Raw genomic sequence first — 22,447 nt, 5'->3', positions numbered from 1 at the left:
ATTATATATATGTAAAATATTGATGATCTTCCCAAGTTATTTTTCTAAAAATGCTTTAAAGTCTTCAAAATGCTCAAAGACCTCAAACTTCTATTTGAGAATGTAAACCCAAGTGTATTTAGAATAATCATCAATAAATGTCAAGACATATCTAACCCTATTGAAAGATGGTGTTGGAAATGCTCCTACAAAGTCACTTTGTTCGAACTCCAATAGTTGTCTAGCCCTCCATGCTTTTCCTTTATCATATTTATTCTCAAGATGCTTATCAATAATGCATCCTTGGAAAACTCCGTCAAATAATTAATAAAAGGCAATCTTGAAGCCATGTCCTCTTGGCTGAGTTGCTACAAGTAATGGTACTTCAAGTAACCAAAATGTTGTTGCCATAAATAACTCACCTCATCTACATGATTGAGTAATACTATTAAAGGAGATTCGGTAAAAAGTGAGATAACTAATATAGTTTAGATTGATGATTTATTTTCTCACTAAAATTATAGACGTGTAATGCATTTCATTGATGACAAATGTGTCTAGTGTCAACTCAACTCATTTAACCGAGCCAATGTAAGTGGTCTGATAAATAGTTAGTGGATTAGTTGATAAAAAAGGGGAAAAAATAACTCATGAAATGTTCATCAACCACATCAACAAACCCTCACCCATGAACTTCAATAGGAGTGTCAACACCCATTAGTATGGTAGGCATAGAACATGGCTAAGTAAGTAAAATAATTATTTGATGAGTCCAAGTGGTGTGAAGCACCCAAGTAAATAATTAAATAATTTGGTTTTGAAGTAATGGCAACTAGGGCTTTTCACTTTCCTTTCCCCTTAACTTTTTTCGTTTCATTAGAACACCCTTCTAACAAACCTTGTTGAAGTGAGTAAAGAACCTTAGTATTGTTGTTTTCAAGAAGATGTGAAACGTGGTAAATTGTTTCTTTAAACATTTGTGTTCACCACGGCCAAGCCTCTTACTATAAGAACACTTGACCTTATCCTTTTTAGGTTATTCACCTTTTGATAAATGAGTCTGATTAGTTTCTTTTGAAGAAAAATGTTTTTTTATCTTTCTTCTTCTTTCCCTATTTATTTGTTTCTTATCCTTTTTCCTAGACCCTTTTTGTTCTTTTGTGCATATTTTATAGTCAAGGAATGTGACTTGAAGTGTTTAATTGTACCTAGTAGAACCTATTTATCTTTTTCTGTTGTAATTTCTATAGAAAATTTATCTAGAGAGAGCATTTTGTAGGTGGAACTTAAGGCACAATTTGTAGCATAAAATATAGAAATAAATATAGAAAAGTAAGTACTAAGCTTAGAAAGAATTTTGAAGATCAATTTCTTATCATCCTTATGATTCCATACTATGTCAATTATAATTTGATGGATTTCAATTTTTTAAAGCTTGTATGGTGTCAAAATCAGTAATTCATTCTCCAATTGATGACCCCTTAACTCATCTTTCTTACCAAAGAGGTCTTCCAATGTGGTCAACACTTCATTTGGTGTAGGGGAGATTCAATGTGAAGAAGTATGTCTGCAGAGACTAACATACATATGTTGGCAATTGACACTCATTGGAATCTTATGTTGTCATTGATCACAACAAGATTCTCAAGGAGGCATATACCGGCATTAGGAGGCTTATACTGGCAGATACCGGAATTGGAGATATCAGGGTCATCACCAGCACCGACACCGGCACCAGCATCTAGTACTTTGGTGATGTCAACGTCGGGCTTTATCTGTAAAATCATTCTATAATTATTGTATAGGGATGACATTGAATATCTTTTGTGATGCATTGTAAGACGACATGAGGCATATTATTTGTAAAGGGTATATAAGTCGGTTTGATTAGGTCATTCTGATATATAGGACTTATGATAAAGGAAAGGACAAGGCAGAATATTGTGATGCAAAGGATATGCATGTAGATCATCTGTATGTGGAATTTATATCATGCAATGATCTATAGATAGTTTGTAAGGCATTCTTGGAGGAAAGGAGATACCGGTAAAAAGGTTTAAGAACCGGTACAGAACAGAGCTATAACCGAAACTCTTTTTGGCATTGCAGATGCATTTTGTGAGTTCATTTTTATTGTTTTATCACAGCAGAAGCTTGTAGTCAATGAGACTCTTTTGTGTTGAGCACTGTGCTCTAGATAGTGTACCTTCCTACATGTGCAGGCCCCCATGCTATGTAATATCTTTCATATGGCCATTGAATTGATATTGTGGGTCACAAATCCCATCGTGTTCTTTCCTCATTGAGGTTTTCCATGTATAAATTTTGTGTGTTATGGTGTTCATTCATGTGGGTGGTTTATTTACTTCATGTTATATATTTCTTCATTTGCCAGTTTATATGTGTATGTTATAATAAGGTAAAATCTTATATTACCAGCAAAACACTGATTCACCTCCTCCCCCCCCCCCTCTCAATGTTCTTGGGTTCATTGTATTGCAACAATTGGTATCAGAGCTTGGTGCCTCGAAGGAAGTTTAACATCTTGAGGAAGATCCTGAAACCAAAATCATTGAACATGGCTATGGAGAAGCAACTTGAGATGACTCTTCAGGATTATGATGCTAAAAGGATGAAGAATTAAAGTTGCAAGATGAATTGAATTCTGCTAATGAATTCATTCTTATTATACAAGAAAGGTTATCATCAGCACAAGCTAAGAGGAAGGAAATTTTGCAAAACCAGGATGATGAGGAGAAAAATGCACTTAAGGAACAATGTCAAAAGCTGAGTCAACAAAAAATGCTCATGAAGAATGAAATGCAAGACTTGGCTATGAGGATGTCTAAAGAAATTGAGGACAGAAAGAAGAAGGAAGAAAACATGGTTGTATCTCTGAAAAACAAATCTAAAGAATGTGGCAGACTCGGTCATGACAATGATATGTTGAGAAATGAGTTGGTGCAATCCCAGAATAATGAACAAGAGTTAGAGAGATAGATAATAACTCTGAGAGATGATCTGACTACTGCAAGTGAGTATAAAGAAAAATTTAGGATTAGTGTTGCACAGTTGGATGATTTACTGAAAAGACAAAGAAAGATTGAAGATTATAGAAGACTTGGATTTGTACAAGGTGAAAGCTCTGGTACTACAAATGAAGATCAAACAACTGGTATGCAGAACTCATCAGAACAGAGGAAACTCGTAAGGCAATCTAATGCTTACAAATTCAATGGTAGATGTTTTGTGTGTGATAAATTTGGGTATATGGCTAGACAATGTAAAAATGGAGAAAATTAGAATAATCATTCAGTTCCCAGTCAATGCACAAACTCCAAGAAATATGGTCATAAGTCTGAAGATTGCAAAATGAATGTTAAGTGTCATGCATGTGGAAAATTTGGACATTTGGCTAATCCATGTAGGTCAAGGAATAACACTGGATATGACAAAGCAATTCAAAAGAACAATATTACATGTTATGCATGCAACAAAGTAGGTCATATTGCTAAGTACTGCAGAAGCAAAACTAAACCGGTTAACAATGATAAAGAAAATGAGAAAGGAAAGCATAAGGTAGATGAAATACAATAGGATCACACCAAGAGATGGGTTAGAAAATCTAAAGAACCAAGTCAAGATGCTACTACACCAATAACTGCACCAGTTACTCCATCTGTTGAACAGAGCATTCCTACACCGATAGGTAATTCAACCGGTAACTGAGGCATACACCTTAGGGGTTGGCAAATTCATTGCAAAATCTTTCTTACTCCTTGGAAGAGATCTTGAAAGAGATCTGGAGAGTGGTATTTGATGGAATTTTATCTGGCATTAACTATGAAACCGGCATCCGGTAGGGCACATCACTAATCATTTATGAGAGTGAAGGATTAGGGTTTACTCACTGATAAAAAGGGAAAATGATCTCATTTTCACTCACCCAACACTTGAGAAAACCAGAGCAAAGAAAAGGCAAATCATAGGTGATCAAGAGCGAGCAAAGGCATTCTGCAGTTATCCGAGGAGTGATCAAATCTTTCATCCAGCTATCATTATTCAGGTATTTCTTCGAAATGGTATCTGGATCATCATCTGCTCCTACTTTCATTGAGAATCCTACTATTGTTGAGGTTAAGGATAGGCTTAGACCCATTTTCAAGGAAGTTCCCCAGATTGCTATGAAGGAAGACTCTACTGGCTCATTTTCTAGGGTTCTCGATGGCGTAATTTATGTGGAAGATGTCAAGGCTTACATTCAGTGCATCTTGGAGGATTTGGGCACTGATAAAATCAAGGGAATGTATCAATCCGTGATACTTGGCGGCTCCGGAACCATCGATCCTAAATATAAAATCATTGAAGACCTAGGGTTAACCAAAATACTGTACATCCCGAAATTCAAGAATGAAGTGATCAAATATGTCCTGAGCAGGGTTCACAATGAATTTATCTGGCTCGATTGGCCTCATATGATCACTTGAGAAGCAATTCAGGTAGCGATTGGCTTACCCAAAGTTGGAAAAGAACCAGGAAAGAAGATCTCCAACACTGAGGTTGAGAAGCTCACCGGTGCAACCCATGATGGAAGATCTATGAGGGTCAGCACCCTTACTGATACTGATGTGAAATTTTCTAGCATGATCATTAGATACAAGGCAACTCAATCTATTTGATTGAACTCTGTTTCCAGTTCTTGCATCCATGTTGCATATCAGATGTTGAGGAATAATAGAAAGTATGATTTGTGTGAATGGCTGAGAAGTGAGTTAATGATAAATCTTGTAAAAATTAAAGGAGTTAAGAAAGGTAAATTTTGATTTGGCAACCTTATAGTCTGTTTGATGTTATACTTCGTGAATGAGGTACCGGGTGTGGGAAAGAAGCATTGGGCTCATGACATACCGACATGTATGCAAATAAAAAATGCAATCACCGGTCTTGGTAGTATTAGGGAAAAGGAATTGTGGGGTTACTTCAAAACTTTCCAGGATGAGATTGAGGGAGAGAATATCCAAACACATTGTGGAGAAATACTCCACTGAAATTTTCTTCATGGTTAAAACTGATAAGACACTCATGGAAGCGGTGGAACCTAGAATAATTTGGGTCACCGAATTAGGATATGAATTTGATGACAATATTTTGGAACTTTATGCTAAGATGATAATTGATGCTCCTTTGGATGACAAGGCTGAACACTTTGGTACTGCAGGGGAGAAGGCTTTAGAAGTGAAAATTGGTTTCAATAAGAAGAGGAGAGAAAAGAAAATTGACAAAATGTATGCATTTGTTTAGAATTTAATACACTGGATTGATACTGAACTAGGGTCTGGATCTAAACCAGTAGTTCAACGGGCAACAGCTAGTGCTCCTGAGGTAGAGAGGTCAGCAATAGTCACAACTTCTGATTCTGATACAGAGGATAACCAACCTCTTGCATTCAAAAGGGTTCTGAGGAAGAAAGTATGCAAGCCTCCAGTAGAGGAGAAGAAGTTGGAACCTAAGAGGAAACTTGTGAGGAAGGTGGCAGTCAAAGAACCAATTGCTACCACTCCTTCGGCAAAGAAACCTACTCAAAAGAGGAACCTTGCTTCATCCACTCCTGCAACCCCTAGTGAGAAAAATAAAAAGAGTGATGAAGCAACTAAGTCTAGTAACATGACCTGTGTTGAGTTGATTGATGAGGTAACAAAAGATGGAATTTTGAAGAATGTATCAAAATTTTATGAACATTTAGATGAAAATGAACAAAATGAAATAGAGGAAGCAATTTTGTTACGTATAGATATATATATATAAGAAGGCTTTGGTAGAAATTTTGAAGGAAATTCCTTTATCACTGTATAATAAGTTAGATGCAAGATGACTAGATACGGTTAAGAGGGATAGAGAGATAAAAGAAGTTGAACTTCTAGACATGTGTGGGTCTATAAACAATGAAGAAATGAAGAGGTGTATAGAAATGGCTAATAGAACAATCTTTAACAGCAAAAACTGGTAAATAAGTCTAATGATGGGCAGAGTAAATGAAGTAGTGAATGAGACCAGAGATGGTTGGGATAAATTCTTTCAAAAGAATCTTGATTTTCTTACCTCTCAGGAAGAATTTGCCAAGGCAACTACTCCCACCATTCCGGATAAATCTAAAGGGAAAGGAATTTTGGGTAGTTCTAAACAAATTTTGAGTGAACCGGTAGGTAAAGTTGATGAGAGTGTACAGACTATACCGGTAGAGACAACATTTGTATAGGTTACAAATAATATTGTGGATAATGATCCACCAGCAGTAACAGCTACTGCACCAAGTGGTGAAGCCACCGGTGCAATAGAGGCAGAGGTAAGGGTTACACCGAGAGAAGATAAGCAGAAGAAAGATAAGGAAAAGGGTACTAAACCGATAGTTGATTCATCTGCAACACTTTTGGCAATTGACACTTCTCAAGTTGAGAAGAAATCAATCACTAGATGAGTCCCACAGAGCTTATGATGATGGCTACTCAAAAGTTAATAAAGGAAGGATTTGTAGACAAAGGAATAATAGATCAATCAATAACTATTTTACACAAACTTATTCCTGATTGTTTGATTGAAAATGAAGCAATCCCTTCTGGAAAAATTAAGACACTGATAGAGCACATATCTAAAAACTTTCAATCACTTCAGCAGATCTCTAACTGGCAAGCACTTGAAAGGTTTACTTTGGCTAAGAAGGACACTTTTGATCATATTATTGAAACAAAGAAGAGGAAAATTGAGGAGAAACTGATACTTACTAAAAATTATTTGAAACAGTGTACTAACATCTACAGGGTTTGTTGTAACATAGAAATTCTTACAGCAAATGTAGATTAGAGAATAAAGGAGTTACAAGATAAGATGACTAACATTGCTAATTCTTTTGATGGATTAACTTCACTTACCACATCCATTGATGGACAAATTTTGACATTGGAGAACCAATTTTTTTCTTTTGAAAAGGAGAGAGACAAGATCATTTGGAGAGCAAGGAGTCTCAGGGGTTTGGTGAGTCCAAGATTGGATTCACTTGGTGTAAACAAGAGGGAATGCATGGATATGCTTGCAAAGCCCACACTGACAGAAGTCATTGAAAAAGAAACATTCTCACACTTACTGAGTGGACTTGTATCCATATCTAATACTTTCAAAACCAGCTGGGATACCTATATACAGCTTCTGGAGAAAGCTTATCCAAAAAATTTGAAATTGGTTAAACTTTGATAAAGTAATCTATAACAATTATTTCAATTCTTTCATTCTTTCACCAGTCTTTGGCATTGATGCCAAAGGGGGAGTGTATATATGTGAAAAATATGATCTTAGGGGGAGGATATCAGATAGAGAGTATATTGCTCAGGGGGATCATATTTCAGTTGAACCGACAGGGAATTCATTTTTCACATGAGTGTTGCCATCAATGCCAAAGGGGGAGATTGTTGGAAATTGACACTCATTGGAATCTTATGTTGTCATTGATGGAAACAAGATTCTCAAGGAGGCATATACTGGCATTAGAAGGCTTATACTAGCAGATACCAGCATTGGAGATATCAGGGTCATCACCGGCACCGGCACCGACATCCAGTACTTTGGTGAAGCTGACATTAAGCTTTATTTGTAAAATCATTTTATAATTATTATATAGGGCCAACATTCAATATCTTTTGTAATGCATTGTAAGCCGACATAAGGCATATTATTTGTAAAGGGTATATAAGTCAGTTTGATTAAGTCATTTTGATATATAGGACTTGTGATAGAGGAAAGGTAGAATATTGTGATGCGAAAGATATGTATGTAGATCATCTGTATGTGAAATTTATATCATGCAATGATCTGTAGATAGTTTGTAAGGAATTCTTGGAGCAAAGGAGATACCCATGAAAAGGTTTAAGAACCGGTACAGAACATAGCTATAACCAGAACTCTTTTTGGCATTGCAAATGCATTTTGTGAGTTCATTGTTATTGTTTTATCACAATAGAAGCTCATAGTCAGTGAGACTCTTTTGTCTTGAGCAGTGTTCTCTAGATAGTGTACCTTCCTGCATGTGTAGGCCCCCATGCTATGTAATATCTTTTATATGGCCAGTGAATTGATATTGTGGGTCACAAATCCCACCGTGGTTTTTCCTCATTGAGGTTTTCCACGTATAAATTATGTGTGTTATGGTGTTCATTCATGTGGCTGGTTTATTTACTTCATGTTATATGTATCTTCATTTACCAGTTTATATGTGTATGTTATTATAAGGTAAAATATTATATTACTGGTAGAACACTGATTCACACCCCCCCCCTCTCAGTGTTCTTGGGTTCATTGTATTTCAACAACATAGAGTACCAAAAGCTTCACCATATTTGTTAAACTATTTTATATTTTCTTGCATCATATTTAGCTTCTATTTCAAGTCCCATTATAACCCAGTAACATCCATGAATTTTGAGATATAGATTATTATCTTTGATTTCCATTCAAACTAGTTATATTGTGTTTAAACAAGAACAACTAATACATCCATGAATATAGAAAGGTATATTGAAATGAAAAAAATAAAAGTGTAAAAAATAAGACACATGAGACATCCTTCTTTTCACTAGTTTTTAAAATGAGCCACCTAGAGATTATATGGTTGGTACTTTATAATTAGTGTATTTACAATTCAAAAGTCACATCTTTTGGACTCTTATAGGGCTTAAAATGGCTAAAAATCTAAAACTAAATTTTAAGCACAATATCTATTTGAGAGTACTAGTGTAGGATACACAAAAAAATATAAACCCTAGAAAACCACCCAAAATAGAGTCTATTTGTTATGGCTACCGGAAGATGTCAAAGCAAGAATCATACAATAAATTTTGGAAGATACTCACTTTATGAAAAATTAGAGTGTCAAATCAAAAACACTGATCACACCACTACATAGAGCACAAAATTCTACCCCAAATATTAAAAAAATGCACTAAAAACAAGTCTATATGCTCAAGTTTTTTATCAAGTTAAAAATAGGTTTTTAAGGGACCCAAAACCATGTACAAAGCATGTTTAATAGGGAGGACCTGAAACCCATAGCTAAAAATATTCAGGATTATCCACAAAATGAAGTTGAACAAAGACGAGATGGAACAAAGCCAAGAAAGGGGATCTAAGCAAGCAGACCCCTCCAGAAAGAAAAGTTGCCTTACAAAAAGAACATATGCATGGAAAGTCTACAAGCAGTTCAAACAACAGGTACCTCCAACCAGGAGCAACCAACCAACATTAGGATTTCCCTTTGGATCCCTTCTTTTGGGATCTAAGGGTCGTATCAAAAGAAGGAGAAGACCTTTTAGAATGTTTTCTTTTAACCAAAATCTAGACTTCTTCAATGTTAGCAGCATCAACTTGCCAAACCATCGAATCCAGCACAGGAAATTCAACATGCAAGGAGAGACCAGCAGACCTCAAAAATCCAGTAGGACCAGTAGAGTCAGGGCCAGGCACATCCTTGGAAGACAAGACAAAAGCTTTAGAAGCAGAAGCAGGCAAAGGGGTAGCTCTAACAGACATACCCACAAGAATCCTATCACATCTAGCAGCAAGGGCAGATCCAGCAGACAAATCAGAACCACTAGTTGGCTCAGATGGAACCGAAGCAGGAGCACCACTCTATATGCTCAATTTACAGGCATTCAAAGTTAACAAAATCACAAAGTGTAATGGTGAGGGAGTAATTTTGGATGCTTTGCAAACATCAACATGATTTCATGATGATGTTAGCAAAGGAATCTAAAGAAGGGGATATCTGTACTTTGAATGTATACAAGAAGTTAAAAATAAAAAAGTTTGGTCCTTACATAATTGTGAAGAGATTTTGTTTAGGAATTACATATGAAGTGGATTTACAAGAAAGTTTGGACATATCATTAGTGTTTCAAAGCATTATACATATCTATAGAAATATCATAAAAAAGAATATGGAAAACAATAATTATAAATTAGATTTAGAAGAAACAATGGAAATAGAAAGCATGAAGAGTATATGTTGAAGTGGAAAGGAAATCCTAAAGAAGGATTAAGTTGGATTTTATAGACTAGGTAGACCATTTTGGATTCCTTTTAACCATTGAAAAATGGAGGAGTCACTTTTCAAATAACACTAGGTATCTAATGTAGGAACATCCAAATGTAAGAGCAATCTTGCATCATCTAGAAATATTTTATTTCACTTGTTTGTTTTGTTTACAAGTTTCATTTTACATTCCATTCATAACCATTTTACAAATGAGCCTAATGTATTTCATTGAAGTTGTTCATATCACCTCATTGTTCGACACATTCTAGACTAATATTTTAATATCATATTTAATTTATAAAAGTTTTTTAATATCTCAAATTCATAATTTTGTTTCTAAATCATCGCTAGTTTTAATCTAGGATTGCACTCAATTTCACTATTTATGACGTGATAAATTTCTAAAGTTTGTGATAGCAAAGCAACACATATCAAGGTACTTTAAATATATAAGTGCTTATGGTGTGAGTGGCATCAAGATTAATAAATCCATTATTAATGCATTCAATTAAGGAGATTCATCCACACATTTGGCCAACTGCATATTTCATAAGGCCTTGAGCTTTGTGTCACCTCATGGTTAACAAATCATTTCTTGTGATTGTAATATCATTTGAATTTTTATAATTTAGACATTTGTAATCAAACAATTGGGACTTAACATGTTGGAAGTCCATTATCATTGATTGTAATTTATAAATGAGTAGAAATAAATAAATATCATATTATTATTTTAATATTTTATTGCATCAATTGTTTACCTAAACAACAAACTTCAAACATTTGTATTTTCATAAGCATATATAAATTTATATACACTTTGAGCTACTCCGTTTTTAATAATTCAAGTAAATGTGTCAAGTTTGTGACACAAAAGGATTGAATTTAATTTTGCTATTCTTGTGAGATTTTGCCAAGATCTAGAGGCAATAGAAAGCACAAACAAGAGATAATAAAATAGATGATAGGAATAAACTGTATTCTATCAAGATGAAAATACTGATCAACTGGATCATTACAAGATGTTCAATGATTGCTCGTACAAACAAAGTAGATGAGCTTGCTTATATAGGCAAGGCAATATGGATATGTGAGAACACAATCATGACATGTGTCTCAATAAGAAACAAGGGTAGGTAGGAAATAGGTGTGTGTAGGTAGGAGAAATAATATACTATTCAACAAGAGGTGGATGACCCATCGAATGTGGAGTGTAACAACAAAATAAGACCACAAAAAGGTGGAATTTCTCCTACAAGCTATATCCCTATGTGAAAACTTCCCTAAGTGTCTCAAATCCAAACTACAAAGAGATGCATTATCGTAAGTTAACTTAAGTAAAGTGTAATAATATCCATAATGAGTATTTATTTAAACCAACACCCCCCCTTAAGTGCAACTTAGGGAATGCACTAAAGTCTGCAATGCAACTAAGCAATGCAAGATGGGTTCCGGCTACGAGGCCATGTTAGGTACCCATGTACAAATGCAAATGCAATCTCCCATAAAGCGGGGAAAGAGAGAAAAAACTTCCCCCCAAAAGAGAAATGATGAAAGCACACAATGCTCTCAATAATGAATGAGAAGAACAAAATTTGTCCCCCCCATAAGAGAGAAGAGGAGACCATGAAGCCCCCCCTCAATGTCAAATTGCCTACAAAGATGGTCCAATGATGTTGACCAAAATACCTTCCCATTAGGAAGAAAGAGAGCCAATGCTGCACCAATAATGTCAAACTGTGACAAAACCAGGTACCAAGTCGATGATGATGAATCACTCGCTGCAACATGATAAAGATCGGGCATGGAGACAACCTACTTTGAGCATCATCTGGATACTCGTAAATGGTAAAAATACTAGTACAATCTAAGTCTCAACTAGAGCCATGCACAAATGTGTACAATCTAAGTCTCAACCGGAGCCATGCACCAAGTCTCACAAGATATTCCTAATCTACGTGTACAAGAGGATTACATCAAATATGTCAATAATAACAAGATAGAAAGAGGTGTGGCACTTTATGATAGTGCGAGTACAACATTTCTCAAGCAAGAGCATACATCATGATAAAATATTCAAATGTGGAAACATAAAAATGATGCCACCAACAAAGAATCCCTATAGAATACTGCAGATGAAGATGCCTCTGAATGGAATTTCACCAAGAGATATAAATGAACAACTGACCCCCGATAAAAAGATCATGTTGGCACTTGCAAATAATGGAAAAGTGGACTTCTGATTTCAACTTTACAACTTCTCAAAATGAGATATAAGAGACTTCAACAAATACTGCTAGTGATCTAAACTGAGATCCAAGCAAATTACAAGTACCAAATAGGCCAAAAATGACCAAATACTGAAAGTACAATATCCACTCAAAATCACTGCAAATTAATGACAGATTATGAAAGTAGACAAAAAATTATGCACTTTCAAAAATAATGGCACCTGAAAAGGAGGTCGTATGAGCCCAAATGAAGCCTCCAAAGTTGTAAAAATCAAAATTGCACAATTTCCAACAAAACGTGTATCTGAAAATCAGAAAACTCCTGCTCCACTATACATATGACGAAATTCTACCCCAAAACAAAAACAAATGCTCGAAAAAAGGAGTCCGTATGAGTGAGATATCGCTATTTGAAAATTGTCTGCAAAATTATAATTTCGGAAAATTTCTGCCACAGCTTCAAACTTCAAATGCCTCTAAATTTGGCCTTCAAAGTCCAATTTGGATGAAACAAAAGGCAAAACTAACTTTCTTGGACCTCCTCAATCCAATGGTGACCTCAGATTTGACTCATCAAGCTTCAATAATAACCTGAAATAGAAAGCTCCAAAATGCAAACCCAAAATAACATCAAATTTCTCCCAATTGGCAAACCAATGACACTCTAATGGCTCTGATACCATGTGATATTTTGCCAAGATCTAGAGGCAATGGAAAGCACAAATAAGAGAGAACAAAATAGATGATAGGAATAAACTGTATTCTATCAAGATGAAAATACTGCTCAACTAGATCATTACAAGATGTTTAATGATTGCCTGTACAAACAAAGTAGATGAGTCTGCTTACATAGGCAAGGCAATATGGATATGTGTGTTGGCATATGTGCAGAGTTTGATGATATGTTGTTATTGTATGTTGTCATTGATGTCAATATGCTAAAGTATGAACCGGTATATTGAAGTAAGAAAACTAGCAAGTGAACCAGTAAGATGGTATGAACTGGTATATGCAAAAAGTGAACCAGTATGTTGGAGTGTGAACCAATATATGCAATGTTTGTATTAGGGTTTCATTTGATATGAATACCAGTTGGTAGTCTTAGCTTCAGGGTTTTCGGTTGATGCATTCCAAGCTTGTGTGATTCGACCGACAACATCCTGTGATGAGTTAGCATTGAAATGAAGATTAGATTGTGTTGCTATGTCGGCCTTGTGCGCATGAAGAATCTGTTTGAGGATCTTGCATGAAGAAGATTGATTCTATCCACCTCAGGAATGTGCAAAATCTTAGTAAGCGGTGGAGAGCGCGTGATGGGTTATCAGCTTCTAGAAGTGATGAAGAATCGACGATGGAGAATTTCTTGAGGTTTGTTCAAGATTGTTTTACCCTATGTAATGTGTTTAAATGGCCAGGATTGGACTAACTATATTGTTAACCTAAATGCTTAGGGTTTTAGGTTTTGGCCACCGACCTAATTATTGTCTATAAGGTCGATGATGATTTTTATTTGAAGTTGTTGGCAAATGAATGTATGTGAGGTGACTCTTGCCAGAACAAAGGAGTAAGAAGAGATTTGCAGAGTGTGATTGCAGATGTAAAGGAACTGAAGTGGATCTGTCTTGGCATTGAGTGTTGTTATCAGATCAATGTATTACCTATTGACTTCTAACTATTTCAGCAGATGGAAAATCCCTTTACCGGGTAGCTTTAACAGGCTTTTGTAAATCCTTTAACAGGGTGACTCAAAATCATTGAGTTCTTCAAATCCTCTTACAAGGTAACATTTAACTGGTTTTTAACCTCTAATCGAGTATTTAGCCATCCCTTAACCGGGTGATCCCTAGCAGGATCGGTTCCTAGCAGAACTAGTTGTAAAGTCTTTAACCGAACTAGGCTCCTAATAGAGTGAACTTTAGAAGAGTTCAAGAAAAACTTGTGGGTATTCATCCCCACCATGGTTTTTCCCAGTTGGGTTTCCACATGAAAAATCAGTGTGTTATGTGTGATGCTTTTTCATTTGATGTTTTAGTGTTTTCTGTTAAGTGGTAATGCAAGTTGATCCAATGGTCATTGCATTTTTTTTGTATTACTTGCTTAAGCATATGGGTGAAGTTGAGATGAGATATTAGGTTTTGATAAGATCTAGATGTTACTGGTTTATGTCTTTTACATTTATATTGTGTTTTACCGGTAGTGCCTCTATTTAGATTGGTGATATTGTTTACCAGTTAGTGCAGTCTTTGCAGTATAGGTTGTTGAAGAAGTTTTTGTCCATACTGATTCATCCCCCCCCATCTCAGTATCTGTTGAGTATTTATTGTTCATCATTATTCATCAATTGATATCAGAGCCTCCTCCAAGTCCTCTGTGTTATAAGCTTAACCGCTTGAGGAAAATATCCTATTCTAATGATGAAGAGGGAAGGTCCTAAGTTCAAAAGAGATAACTTTAAGATATGGAAGGACAAGGTGAAGATCTACATTAAAAGCATGGGTGCTCAACACTGGAACTATGTTAAGAATACTTATGTTGTCCCTATTGGTACTCTCACCAATGATCAAAGAAGAGAAATTTAGGAGAATGGGCAAGTTATGGAAGCTCTTATCAGCAGTATATCTGATATTGAGTTTATAGATGTTCAAGATAAAGACAATCCCAAAGATGTATGGGATACTCTGGAGTCTATCTATGGCGGTGATGAGCATGTGAAGAAAGCTAAGGAAGAGAGCCTTAGGGGAAAATTTGAAGACATGCGGATGGTTAAAGGAGAGACCATTCAACAATATGGGATAAGAATTAAAATTGTTGTTGGAGACATCAAGAGTGCAGGAGGTACAATGGATGATTCCACCATTGTTAGCAAAGTTTTCAGATCTTTATCATCAGTCTATGCAATAAGGGTTGCCGCTATTCAGGAGTTGAGATCTAGTGACAAGACAAAGGTATCCCTTGACTCCATCATTGCTAAGATAACCGCATATGAGCTAAACAGTTATGATGGCAGTGTTCAGAAGACTAAATCAGCCTTTAGAGCATCTGCTACACTATCTAGAAAGGGAAAAGAGGTTGGTACCAACTGTGAACCCAGACAAAGCAGGGATATGGATGATGAGGAGATCCTGATGGAGTTTGAAGCTCTTCTTGCCAAGAGAATTTCTAAGGGAATTGGAAAATACAGAGGTAAGCTCCCTTTGAAATGTTTTTCTTGCAATAGGATAGGACACATTGCTGTCAACTATCCCAACAGTGATCATAAGGACAAACCAAAGAAGTTTAAAAAGTTCAAAGGATGAAACAAGAGAAACTGTCCTGTTGCAGTCGATGAAGGTGTCACTGATGATGAATCAGAAGATGAAGAAAGTGAAGACATAGTGTTTGTAGCCATTAAGGAAGATGTGTCAGACAAGAAGGCTCTTGCCTCCCACTTTGATAATTCTAATGAGTGGATTATTGATAGTGGATGTTCTCACCACATCACTGGTGACCGGAGTAAGTTTCTGTCTCTGGAAGAGTACAATTGAGGTGTAGTCCGATTTGGTAATGATGCATCATGTATGGTAAAAGGCAAAGGGTCCATCTCTCTAAATAGAAAAAGCAGTGTTGATAATGTGTATTGGGTAGAAGGTCTTAGGCATAATCTTTTGAGTGTTACCCAGCTGAATGATAAAGGACTTACTCTGGAATTAAAAGATGGAGTGTGCAAAATAAAAGGAAAGAGTGGTGAACTGATGGCCACCGGTATGCAGACCAAAGGTAACTTATTTTAGTTAAATACAAATATCAGTCAATGTCTAATGGCTAAGTTTGATGACATTTGGATATGGCATAGGAGACTCTGCCATGTAAATTTTGATAATATTGTGAAGGCCAGTAAGATCAAGGCAGTTAGAGGATTGTCTATGCTGAACAAACCAGAGAATCCTTTGTGTAGAGAATGTCAACTGGGGAAAATGTCTTCCTAAACCTTCAAAGGTAAATATTTCATAGTAGATAACTTACTTGATCTTGTGCACACTAATTTGTGTGGTCCTATAAAAACTAGGAGTGTTCAGGGAGATAGGTACTTTATGATTCTTATTGATGATTGCTCAAGAATGATGTGGGTCACATTCTTGAAAGACAAGTCTAAAGCTTTTGGAAAGTTTAAATCCTTCAAAGCACTAGTTGAAAAGGAAAGCGGTAAGAGGATTAAATGCCTTAGAACCGACCAAGGAGGTGAGTTCACTTCTGGTGAATTCAATAAGTACTGTGAAGAGAATGGTATCAAGAGGCAACTGTCTACCCCCCAGAATCCATAGCAGAATGGCCTAGCAGAAAGGAACAACCGGACTGTAGTTGAAGTTGCCAGAATGATGTTGATTCAAGGGAAGGTTGCTCACACTTTTTGGAGAGAAGCGGTGAGCACTAAAGTCTACACTATGAACCGGGTACTCATCAAGAAAGGTAAGGATAAAACTCCTTGTGAGTATTGGACTGGTAAGACTCCAGTAGTAAGATACTTTAGAGTGTTTGGTAGCAAGTGTTATATCAAGAGAAGTGAACACCAGAGAAAGTTTGATGCAAAATGTGATGAGGGAATATTCCTTGGGTATTCCACCAAGAGAAAAGTTGTCAAGTGTTTTAACAATAGGACTCAGAGAATTGTTGAACGTATCAATGTTAGAGTTGACTAAACCTCTGAGAAACCTAAGGAAACTAGCAGTGAGCGAGCGGTAGATGAACTAGATGTAACCTTCTAGGAACCAGTTGTAAAACAACCAAGTACAAGTAACATTGCTCCTACACCAGTGGATGCTGATGAAGATGAGGATGAAGAGGAAAAACAAGAGGAATTAGTTAAGATCATTCCTAGGTATGTAAAGCTGCATCATGATCCAAAGAAGATCATAGGGGATAAGGATGCAAGAATACTTACAAGAAGAAAGGTCAGAGAGAATTCTTGCATGATTTCTGAATTTGAGCCCAAAACATTTAAAGAGGCACACAAACATGAAGACTGGATTAAGACTATGGAAGAGGAACTTGACCAGATAGAAAACAATGGTACATGGTCTTTGGTACCCAGACCTAAGCACAAAAATATTATTGGCACCAAATGGGTTTTTAGAAACAAGCTAAATGAAGATGGCATAGTGGTAAGAAACAAAGCAAGATTGGTATGTAAAGGATATGCTCAAGAAGAAGGAGAAGACTATGGAGAAACCTTTACTCCAGTAGCTAGATTGGAAGGAGTTTGAATGCTACTTGCATATGCTACCTTCAAGGGATTCAAAGTGTATCAAATGGATGTGAAATCAGCATTCCTGAATGGAATACTTGAAGAGGAAGTGTATATAGAGTAACCAGATGGGTTTGCCCTATCAGAAGACAGTGATATGGTGTGTAGGCTACATAAAGCCTTGTATGGATTGAAGCAAGCACCTAGAGCATGGTATGAACGTTTACACTCCCATCTTGTAAAGATAGGATTTGAAAGAACAAGTGAAGATAGAAATATCTATCTGAAGACAGAAGGAAATCAGATTCTGATCTATGAAGTGTTTGTTGATGACATAATTTTTGGGGGAGATGACAAGATGAGCCATGCATTTGCAGATGAAATGAAGAAGGAATTCGAGATGTCACTAATCAGAGAGATTAAGTTCTTCATTGGACTACAAATTCAACAAATGAAAGATGGTATCTTTATCACTCAATCTAAGTATGTCAAAGAGGTGTTGAAGACCTTTGGCATGGAAGACAGCAAACTGGTTGGAACACCGATGATGACTGGTTGTAAATTGTCAAAAGAAGATGTGTCGTAGGGGGCCTTGTGTGCTCCTAAGGGGTCACCCATGTGTTAGAACACATGTGTGACCCCTTAGGACCACATAAGACCCCTTGCGACACCATTTGGTCTTATGTTGTTGAAATAGGTCCTAAGGGGTGAGCATGTGTCGTAAGGGGCCTTGTGTGGTCCTAAGGGGTCACCCATGTGTTAGAACACATGCATGACCCCTTAGGACCACATAAGACCCCTTGTGACACCATTTGGTCTTATGTGGTCGTAATAGGTCCTAAGGGGTGCAAATGTGTCGTAAGGGGCCTTGTGTGGTCCTAAGGGGTCACCCATGTGTTAGAACACATGTGTGACCCCTTAGGACCACATAAGACCCCTTTCGACACCATCTAGTCTTATGTGGTCCTAATAGGTCCTAAGAGGTGCACATGTGTTGTAAGGTGCCTTGTATGGTCCTAAGAGGTCACCCATATGTTAGAACACATGTGTGAACCCTTAGCACCACATAAGACCCCTTGCCACACCATTTTGTCTTATGTGGTCCTAATAGATCCTAAGGCGTGCACGTGTCGTAAGGGGCCTTGTGTGGTCCTAAGGGGTCATATAAAATAATTATATACACCTTAGGATATATACATACACATACATACATACAACTTAGGGCATGCTATGAGGGGTCGTGTGTGGTCCTAAGGGATCACACATGTGTTAGAAAACGTGTGTGACCCCTCAAGACCACACACGACCCCTCATAGCATGTCCTGAGGTGTATGTATAACCTAAGGTGTATATAATTATTTTATGTGTATTTATGTATGTATGTGTATGTATTTATGTATGTATATGTACATGTAGGTATGTACATATATGTGTGTGTATGTATGTATGTAGACCTATGTATGTATGTGTATGTATTTTTATGTATGTGTATGTGTATGTCCTAAGGTGTACATATAATTATTTTATATGTATGTGTATGTATGTATGTATGTATGTATGTATGTATGTAGGTAGGTAGGTAGGTATGTATGTTTGTGTATGTATGTTTGTGTATGTATGTAGGTTTGTATGTATGTGTAGCTATGTATGTCTAGGTATGTATGTATGTATGTGTATGTTTGTGTATGTATTTGTATGTATGTGTGTATTTATGTACATGTATGTCTTTATTTTCTAATATTCTAAACTAATATGATACAATAAATACAAAAAATATATATATTTTTAAAAACTATTTAAAAAAACTAATTTGCTATCAAAAAATTAATTTTTTATTAAAAAACTATTTTAAAAAAAAAACAACATAAATTAATATGATACAATAAATACATTTAAAAGAAAAAAAGGGACTTACCACCGAAACCCTTCCAGTCAGATCTCTGGAAATCTTTTCACCCTCCTACTCAACTCCAAGCTGCTCAATGCAAAATGAGGGGCTTGGGCGGATTTTGGGTTTTATATAGGGCAAGGGGTTTCCGACCGGAACCCTTTCGGCTGGAATGTTTCCAACCGGAAACCCTTTGCCATGCAAGCGTTGTGTAGCTACCAAACCGGTCCAGCCGGAATAGGCATTGTTAGCCTAAAGTGCGACACAGATCTATACGATCACCCCCCGACATTTCATGCCCTGACCAAGCAAATTGATGTTTAGTATCATTTTGTCAGAGATATGATCGAAGATGGCTGGGTGAAGTTGGTTAAGGTAGAAACTTTGATGAATGTTGTTGATTCTTTAATGAAGGCTATGAGCATAGAGAAGTTCAGATGGTGCTCAGAGTCTATGGGCCTCATGGCCCTAGCAATTGATTTATTGTGTTGATACTTCCTTTTGACCTTGCAAGGTGTTTGACAAGTGGGAGATTTGTTGGGAAATGGTGTCTCAACCTTGCATTTACATAAGGTTACTATTTATAGTAAGTTTTCATTTGGGCATGAAATGGTGCAAAATTCTCCCCGAAGCTTCTGGTTGGCTATATAAGCATTCCGCTAAAGTTATGTCGCAAGATCACGACTAGTTTTGAAGATATTAAATTTTCCATTTTGGAGGGGTCTAATGAAAGGTTTAAATTTGATTTTGGTGACTTTAGAGGCCCCAAAACACCCTAAAAAGTGCACATAAATGGTATAGCAGTTTACGAAGCAATAGAACACTTCGTGATCTTTCTAGTGCTTCAAATGGTTCGTCAATAGGACACACGGTTCTCAAGTTATGGCCTTCGGAAGTTTGTACTCCTAAAATAGGAAATATAAAATATATTGAACACATAAATGAGCTGTAAAAAGGGAGGAACACGTCATAGGGAATCTAGAAGGGAGATAAGGTCGGCTACACCTTATTGGGTAGTTTTAGCCTATGATTTTGTAATATCGTTTGACGGTTTCTTGTATTGTATCTCCTATATATGAGGTGTGTGAGATAGAGGTTGTGTGTAAGAGTCTTATGGCTATTAAGTTACCTCTGAATCTCTAATTAGTGGTACTCCTATGAAGAGATTTCTCTGCAAGTATATAGTAATTTATTTTGATTTCTGAATAATATATTGGGTGGCTTTTGGAGTGTGGGGTTTCTCTCCTGAAAGGGTTTTGCCCACGTAAATCACTTTGTCATGGTTTGAATGTTATTATATCAACTTTTGTTTTATGTAACTGTTGTGACGATCTATAAAAAAATTTGCATTACCTTCCTCTCAAGGTTAGTCTAGGAAGTTGTTCGGCTACTTAACTTCCTTACAATATATAATTGATACAGTTATTTTTTTCTCAAACTATTCGGTGTATTTGGTGGTTGCCATTTTTAAAGCATGTTCCATGATTGGATGGGGTTTGTGGAGTAGGAGTGTGTCATTGGTGGGTTGAAGCAACTTGAAGTATTATCAAGAATGGTCATGATTGACCTTATCACATCATATAAACTCAAAACCTTTAAGATATTCAAAACATAGTCACATATATTCACATATATTCAAAAAATAGTCACAAAACATAGTCTCATATATTCAAAAAATGTTTTACAAATCATCTCATAGGATTTTATACAAAATTTGGCATTTAAATATGTGTGAATTAGCTCATCACCATTTAAATATATAAAATTTGGCATCTAAATATTTACAAATCAGCTCATAGCCATTTAAATATACAAAATTATGCTCCTAAATATGTACAAATCGGCTCATGGCCATTTATATATACAAAAAATGAATATAGAACAATTCGTTGATGATATATACAAAATTCTCAAAATGATTCTACCTTGAACCGTAGAATCAATCAAGTGAGCCTTTTGGATCGGCTCTAACCTGTATTGTGTCAAGTATTGCCTCGTGGTCAGATTCAGAAAATTTCCATAAAATCATCTTATGAGGTCTACCACAATACTTAATCAAATGAATATTTGTTGCAACAACGAGGTTGGAGAAATGAAGAATATGTCTTTGTGTTTAAAAGTCCTCGAACAACCAAACATCAAAATTCTTGATAGGGCGTCTCCTAAGCCATGTGTGTGTCATGACAACAGACCCTACTGGATACTCAATACCCTCTCAATCAATGATTGTGGTTTTCAATTTTCTCTTAGGCTCAATACAACGACACAAAAAGTAATTTGTTCCTTCTTCATTGTTCTCTTCTACAACAATTGTGTACACATGACCTCCATATTATAGAATGATAATTCATACCAAAAATAATGTTTGATGTAACAAAATGAGCCAAAAAAAATTTCCTGCAATAAAATTTACCCAAAAAATCACCTAGTTCCACTAGGTCGGATACATGATCAAAATCAACTAATGCTTCCATATGGTTCAACTGCAGTGCTCTGGGAATTTGATAGGTATCAATGGGAACCAATGGTCTACAAGACCATTTGTCAACCCACTCTTGTGATTCACATTCTTCCCACAAAAAATACATACATGAAGAGCAAAAACATACAATTTGACTAGTATAAATTACTGGTGAACTTGCATTTGAACTTCGAAAGGAGTGCATGTCACTGGATCCTGCAACTGTACAACTATCTTGATAGTATTCATTGTCAGATTCAGTGATCAACCAAAAATATCTATGAACCATTGGCGTACCTGCATTACTTGGTCCCATTGTAGAGTCACCATCACAAAATTGTTGTTTCATTTGTCAACTCAGCACCACCTTCATACTTCAAATCTTCTCTAGCTAGGGTTCTTTTTACGCATGCTCTTGCACCATCGTGCTCTCCCTTTCCATGTCCAGCCTCAGTGAAATTTCAAAAATGTTGTACACCGCTTGTCACATGCATCCTACTCAACCAATATAACATTCTTGTATTTTTGAATTGCAAGGTGCAATTACCTAACCATATTATGTGTTGCTTGTACATCGTATGTTCCTTTC

The sequence above is a fragment of the Cryptomeria japonica genome, chromosome 11, assembly GCF_030272615.1.
Source record: "Cryptomeria japonica chromosome 11, Sugi_1.0, whole genome shotgun sequence".
Taxonomy (NCBI): domain Eukaryota; kingdom Viridiplantae; phylum Streptophyta; class Pinopsida; order Cupressales; family Cupressaceae; genus Cryptomeria; species Cryptomeria japonica.
This window is presented reverse-complemented; position numbering follows the sequence as displayed.